Source organism: Cornus florida, unplaced genomic scaffold, assembly GCF_030987335.1.
Source record: "Cornus florida cultivar Cherokee Brave unplaced genomic scaffold, ASM3098733v1 CherokeeBrave_3.0.0_Hap2_Chr02, whole genome shotgun sequence".
Lineage (NCBI taxonomy): Eukaryota > Viridiplantae > Streptophyta > Magnoliopsida > Cornales > Cornaceae > Cornus > Cornus florida.
The window spans coordinates 15,754,316-15,760,742 of record NW_026775572.1 but is presented as its reverse complement, the minus strand read 5'-3'; the positions used below and the strand labels follow the sequence as shown (position 1 = coordinate 15,760,742).

Here is a 6,427-nt window from a genome sequence, read left to right as displayed (position 1 = left end):
GGTGTTAGAAATTAAACTTTATTTTATTTTAAAATGTTTTTGAAGGTCATGGGTGTTTTTTTATTTGGTGTTTTATATTTATGTGAGTTTTTTATTGGAGTTAGTGGGGGGCATGAGAGTTACAACTAGTAAATGGTCATGTTAGTGGGTTAGTGGGAGTTTTGCCTACTTAATGATCATGTTAGTGGGTTAGTGGGAGTTTTGCCTACTAAATGATATGTTAGTGGGGTGTTAATTTTCATTTACATTTATATTTTGAAGCCTATATAAACCCATGCATTATACTCATTTTCAATTAAGTGAAATAAAAGTGTTTTCCTCCATTTTTATTCTCTTCCAAATAGTATAGTGTTGTGTGTGTAACTAGGCCACTATTTCCAACAGAGAAGAGGAAGGAGCCCAGTGTAATTTGAGTCTGATAACGTTGTAAATGAGACCACAATTTTTTAGTCTAAATAGTTCGGTAGCAACCGGAACTTTGACAGCAAAAAGGGCTCCATCGCACATACCGACCAACACTGAACCAATACATAGTGAACCAGGCACGGCCAACGCCATTAACCTATCACTATCAGTATACTCGGTTGATGGGAGATATTGATGCATGAATATTGAAGTGCATGAGTTTTTAGGTTTGGCTCTGCAATTGTATATGGCCTTATCACTTTTAAATGATTTTGGAGAACACAATAGTAATTGGTAATTTGGTCTAGTTTACCTTTTACTGATGCTCATTCAACACCACACTGGTTTACACCAATGTTGATCTTGAGGTTTTGAATTTTGTTGTAATTTATATAGTTTTAATGGCTTTGTGATAGATTTTGATTAAATTCTGTAATGAAAAGCACATATTTAGACATTTTCATTAATAATGAGGACCGGTTAAAACATTATGATGTATTTAAAATAAGGTGGGGTAGAAAAGTTAGTTGTGAGATCCCAAGTCCTCCTCGTATGGGATTTAACAGCAATCAAGAATAAAGATTTGGGGAAAAGGAAGGATAAGTGGTCCAATTCCATCTTTTGTTTTCTTTTCAATTCTATCCATTCAGAGTATTATCTTAGAGACCAAAAAGAAAAATATTATAAAGCACATTTCATGAAAAATTATTTATATAAGCACATGAACTTTCTCAAACTAGAGTTAAAATTAATTAGATGTTATCTATTCAAAATAATAATAATAATTGTAATTTTAATGATATATACAACGCTACAACTAGCCAAATTCCCGAGGTTTAGGCTTCAGCTATTGCAGAGCTTGAAGAGGTTTATGTAGGGAGTTTTACCTCCACATGCAAAGAGGTAGCCAATAACATGACATAAACTCATGAATAGAATATCCCATCAATGCATCAGTTGAGCATTTCCCACTGCAATTATAGGCCTTCAATCGAATTTGCTTTCTTGGACTTATTGGATGCACAAACCCTGGCATAAAGGTTCTTCATTCTAAATGCCAGCAACACATTTAAAACAAACCCGATAATACACCCAATAGCCATGACCACATAGGCGAGCCTGTAACAGTGTGCACCTACACATGTATTGCCGCCTCCAGCCGTGCTTGTGGCCTTTTCATCATATAAGAATCCGGCAATGAGGCCCGAGAAGAGGAAGGAGCCCAGTGGAATATTGAGTATGATAACGTTGTCCACAGTTTTTTAGGCCAAATAGTTCGGAAGCTACCGGAATTGTGACTGCAAAAAGGGCCCCTTCACATAAACCGACCAACACTGAACCAATGTATAGTGAACCAGGCACGGCCAAGGCCATTGGGATGAACCTAATAGCCATCATAATATGAGCAGCTACATTCCATAGTGGCCTCGGCGTTCCAGTTTTCCTGCAAGTAACAAAATTATTAGTAATCACCAAAACAAAATGGTATACCCAAATATTAACTTCTGTAGTTTATTTGCAAATTGCTTATTTCCACTACTAGACTAGGCCCACTACTTTAGAATAAACTTTGTCACTTACTTTAATACTCCATTTTAAATTGTTCTTAACTAAAATTGACCCACGCACTAGAGAGTCATATATTTTGTGCCTATTGTGACTGTTGGCAGCATAGTTTCATGGGCCTAGAGATTTAGCGCAGCGGCACGGCCCATGCGGCACCAAGGCGTTGCTTCAGCTCGCGCAAACGCCCTGATCAGCCACCACGACCTGCCCTCCAAATGATACATGCTGACTGGTTTCAGCTTACCTTGGCCTCGTTAAGGGAACGGCTCCAGCTCCCGACTAGTTTGTGCAGGGATGTCCAACTCCCTTCTTCATAGTCAAGTCCACGACCAGCGACAAGCACCTCGAACTGAACCGAGTCGACCTGCCTGAACTCTGAAGAGGTACCATCCTGTGGTCCACGCCCCTTCCCTAGAACCATTCCCAGTCAATGAATGTTCTTAACCAACCAGCATGCGTGTCTTCTATGCTCATGGCGTCGTTAGGAATCAGAACGTGACATTCTCCCCCGCCCAAATCCTGCGACGCCCTCGTCGCAGTGCGGCGCTGACTCTGCTGCGTCCAACATTCCAAAGTCTCTCTCCTCCAAGTGGAATGCTCGTCTGCCCACCATCGCTTCCTTGTACAACCCTTGACTGCACTCTCCCAATGATAGGGTTTCGGGCTAAAGGGAGGCCCACTTCTTCGGGACGCAATCCCACGTTATGCCGCCTCCGCGACACCCCGAGCAAACAAGGGCCCTCCGGCTAACTTGATACCCGCCTTTCATAACGGTTTGCATGCCTCTTAAATTTGTAAGAACTTTGGTGCGCGCGGCCCTCCGGCCATCCGATGCACGCGGCTCTGATGCCATTTGTCACGGGCCTAGAGATTTGGCGCAGTGGCACGGCCCGTGAGGCATCAAGGCGTTGCTTCAGCTCACGCAAGTGCCCTGGTCAGTCACCATGACCTACCCTCCAAATGATACATGCTGACTGGTTTCGGCTTGCCTTGGCCTCGTCAGGGGAACGGCTCCAGCTCCCAACCAGTTTGTGCAGGGATGGCCAACTCCCTTTTTCATAGTCAAGTCTACGACCAGCGACAAGCACCTCGAACTGAACCGAGTCGACCTGCCTGAACTCTGAAGAGGTATCATCCTGTGATCTTGCACGCCCCTTCCCTGGAACCATTCCCAATCAATGAATGTTCTTAGCCAACCAGCATGCGTGTCTTCTATACTCATGGCGTCGTTAGGAATCGGAATGTGACATTCTCCCCCACCCAAATCCCGCGACGCCCTCGTCGCAGTGCGGCACTGATTCCGCTGCATCCAACATTCCAAAGTCTTTCTCCTCCAAGTGGAATGCTCGCCTGCCCACCATCGTTTCCTTGTACAACCCCTGGCTGCACTCGCCCAATGATAGGGTTTCGGGCTAAAGGGACCCCCACTTCTTCTGGATGCAACCCCACGTTATGCCGCCTCCGCGACACCCCGAGCAAACAAGGGCCCTCCGGCTGACTTGATACCCGCCATTCACAACGGTTTACATGCCTTTTGAATTTGAAAGAACTTTGGTACGTGCAGCCCTCCGGCCATCCGATGCGCGCGGCCCTCCGGCTTCAAAAGATGCCCCTCTTCATGGGGAGATGGAGGCTTTCCTCCAACAGCATTGATTGCCTACTGACGCTTTAGTGCACCCACTTCATTCTCAAGACCCCCGGATGGACAAGGGGGCACACCTTTGTGCTTTTCCCCAGGTACTACTCTGATACCATTTGTCACGGGCTTAGAGATTTGGCGTAGCGGCACGGCCCGTGCGGCACCAAGGCATTGCTTCAGCTCACGCAAGCGCCCTAGTCAGCCACCATGACCTGCCCTCCAAATGATACATGCTGACTGGTTTCAGCCTGCTTTGGCCTCGTCAGAGGAACGACTCTAGCTCTCGACCAGTTTGTGCAGGGATGGCCAACTCCCTTCTTCATAGTCAAGTCCATGACCAGCGACAAGCACCTCGAACCGAACCGAGTCGACCTGCCTGAACTCTGAAGAGGTACCATTTTGTGGTCCTGCACGCCCCTTCCCTAGAACCATTCCCAGTCAATGAATGTTCTTAGCCAACCAGCATGTGTGTCTTCTATGCTCATGGCGTCGTTAGGAATCGGAACGTGACAATAGGCTGCTTACTTGATGAAGAACTCAGAAACCCAGCCGGAGCTGATCCGTCCGAAAAATCCCGCAATGCTAAAAAGAGAAACAAAGATAGAGCCATCCTTTTATCCTAATGCCACCGCCATCTGTCCTAAATTATTTGTCACCGTCGTACCTGGTCAGTAACGGACCCAGAAAATTTTGTGAGGGGGCGGCTTTTTAATTTGTGGGTACAAAATTATATGATGGGTTTATTTTTGTAATTTTAATAAAGTTTTTTTTCATAAATTTTAAAAAATTTAAAGTATAAAATGAAAAAAAAAAAAAAAAAATTAGTGGGGCAAATTATAATTCTAGTGGGGGTATCTTCATAAATTATCAAAATTTGATGTATAAAATGCTAAAAAAAAAGAATCCAGTGGGGGCAAATTGTAATTTTAAGGGGGGCATTTTCATAAAATTAAAAAAAATTAGAGTATAAAATGAAAATATTAAAAATCCAGGGGGGGCATCCGCCCTCCCGGGTTACCTGCTGGGTCAGTGCCTGTACCCGGTCCCATTCCAAATAGAAAAGATAGAAACAGTACCCAAAAGTCAACAGTCTTTAATGCCTCCCACGTTGTGTGATCCTCTCCAATCACCGCTCTCCGCCTCTGCTCCAATTCCACTGCCGCCGTGTCCGGGTTGCTCACCTCCCCTGACACCAGTAACGGTGTTGTCACTTCGCTCTCGCTGTACGAACTGGATGTAAAAGTGGATTTGTTTAAGTTACGTAACGCAACGTATAGAGGGATCAACAACGGTGAAGCCAAAAGGATGAGAAGTGTAACGGCGAAGAATACAGAAAAGGCATGGCCGTGAGTGCCGCTGAGATCAAATGCTAAAAGATAAAGAGCGACTGCGACGGCAACGATATTGAAGACTCTAAAGTAATAAGTTTCCTCCCTTGCTCGGTGGCGGACGACAGTAGAACTTCACGGAGGAAGAAACTGGCAACGAGGCAAACCACAACAGGGGCGATTGCGAGCGTGAGAAAATAAGCGGAGTCACTGCCTGATAATAAAGCAGTGCACAAATCGGTGACTATGGCGGTTCTGAGACCTAGAGAGCCTTTCAGAATCCCCGAAACTGGACCTCTGTTGTTCGGGAAATTTTGAAAGCTTGTCACGATCACAGCTGTGTTCAACCATGGAACGGTATTCCATCCCAGGCACATAAATATACACATCTGCACCAATCTTTCCCAAAATTATATATATATATAGAGATATATATATATATATATATATATATATATGTATGTATGTATGTATGTATTTGTATGAGTGTGAATTGAAGTGTACATGTTTGTTTAATATTAATTATACTAAGCTTACCACCCAATAAGGGGGAGGTTAAATTGTGTTGGTAATCACAAGCCACTGTCCGCCGTAACCGATGAATCCTCCGATGGAACCAATGAGAAGGAGGGTTACAATGGGCAAGTGGTTAGAGGAGAGGCTGGCAAGAAGGCCGAAGACGACGCCGACGTCTTTGGCGATGGAGAGGTAGTTAAGCTGGACTTGGGTGAGGTTCATGATTATTTTGAGAGCTTGGGTGTAGTTTGAGAAGCTGTAATTGCTGTCGGCGACAGATTGTACCCAGACGGCGGTGACAAACCCTAGCCATTTAACGGCCGGAGAAGCCGGAGACCGGTGGAGCCACATGGGCCTAATAGAATGCGTATCACTATTAGTCTACTCAATTGTTAGTGGGAATATTGAAATTGACGACTTATAGCTTTGTGTCACGGACTTGAACCTTTCCAACCTCCCATGCGGCCTTAGACACTTTCAAGTCCCCTTGAAGCGCTAAGTCAACCTACCCGAGTGTGCTAGCTTAGTAAAGACTAAGGCTAGACAAGTGCTTTGCTTACGTGGGTGTGTAGGAAGAAATTAGGCAAGTGAGCAAAGAGAGTTTGGGAATGTATGAACACTTGTATTACTTGAGAGGAGATTACAACTTAGGTTGCTTGGTGAGGAGCAAATGAACTCCCACCTCCTATTTATAGGCCTTTGGACTTATAAGAACATTTTAGATGTGTACAAATGTGTGGCCTAGATTTAGTGTCTAGAATCCTCCAAAGAAATATCTACACAATTCTAGAACTATCTACAATGTACAAGACAAGTCTAGAGAATTCTAGAGAATTTTATACAACTCTAGAAAAGGCTAGACAACTTCACACTAATCTAGAGAATTCTAGAAAGTTCCATACTTGTGTAGAGAAGTCTAGAAAGCTCCGGTCCATGCAGGCTGCATGTCATCGTCTGCTGGGCGTCCGCGTGG

The 6,427-nt window shown here is 44.4% G+C and overlaps 1 pseudogene; it reads right to left on the bottom strand.

The window, feature by feature from the left end:
* Positions 1–1,382: 1,382 nt before the first annotated feature.
* LOC132295701 (protein NUCLEAR FUSION DEFECTIVE 4-like) lies at positions 1,383–5,805 on the bottom strand (annotated as a pseudogene).
* Positions 5,806–6,427: the final 622 nt, after the last annotated feature.